Below are 907 nucleotides of genomic sequence, written 5' to 3' on the forward strand. Positions count from 1 at the left end.
CTACCATACACATGCTGCTTGAACAATCAGACCCCTCTATGTGCAGTCCTTTCTTATGTCAAAAGAACTATCTGTATATCTTGTTAATTAGTCTATATGTACTTAAGTAAGAACAGGATAAACTCATAAACAATTCTATCCTTCATTTCAGTGGACGAAAAAAGATTGAGTTCAGTCACAATATTCATGCATACTTTAGACGGTGATTTAAGTGGGATCTCATTATGTTTGCACATCTGGTTTAATATACTTCTAGTTATATTTTAACGAGGCAACTGTAGCTGCTCAGCTATAGAAGCAAAGCTCATCGAAGGAGTTCAACTCCTTCGATGGAATGTATTCGGATTTGAAATCTGTGTTGCTTTATTTTTTTCCAGACTATATATTGCTTTGATTATGCCCCTGCATATATTGTGTTCTGGTGCTTATTAATCCATGATGCTTTCATTTCTCCATTTCATTATTTAGCATCATTCACTGCATTATGAGTTTAGTATATAAGTGCAGTATTAGAGGGGATGGGTCTATGTTCTACCAAGAGGTGCATAGCCTTTCCATGGGAAACTTAAGATCCAATACCTTGTGATCACTCCCTCAATGTACTTTATGGTCTTCTCTGTATATTCTCTTCAGGGTTCTAGGTTTCTATGTAGCAGTGCTATTTTGAAAGTATCATGCAAAGTTCTTGCAATGCATAGTTTAAAGCAAAGGGAAGAGGTTCCATATCTCTAAAGAATGTATACCTTTTCAGAGAAGGCTAGCATCACACAAGTAACTTTACCAGTATCTATTCACTGACATGATGCACATGTGTCAGAAGACAAGCACAGTATCTATTTACTGACATGATGCACATGTGTCAGAAGACAAGCACAGTATCTATTCACTGACATGATGCACATGTGTC

General features: G+C 36.6%; 1 protein-coding gene across 15 annotated transcripts in view; it reads left to right on the plus strand.

Annotated features, from left to right (window-relative positions):
- Ptprk (protein tyrosine phosphatase receptor type K) overlaps positions 1 to 907 on the plus strand; it is a 547270-nt gene that overhangs the window by 539320 nt on the left and 7043 nt on the right. The window lies entirely within an intron of this gene.

This window comes from Mastomys coucha, unplaced genomic scaffold (genome assembly GCF_008632895.1).
Source record: "Mastomys coucha isolate ucsf_1 unplaced genomic scaffold, UCSF_Mcou_1 pScaffold2, whole genome shotgun sequence".
Taxonomy (NCBI): Eukaryota; Metazoa; Chordata; class Mammalia; order Rodentia; family Muridae; genus Mastomys; species Mastomys coucha.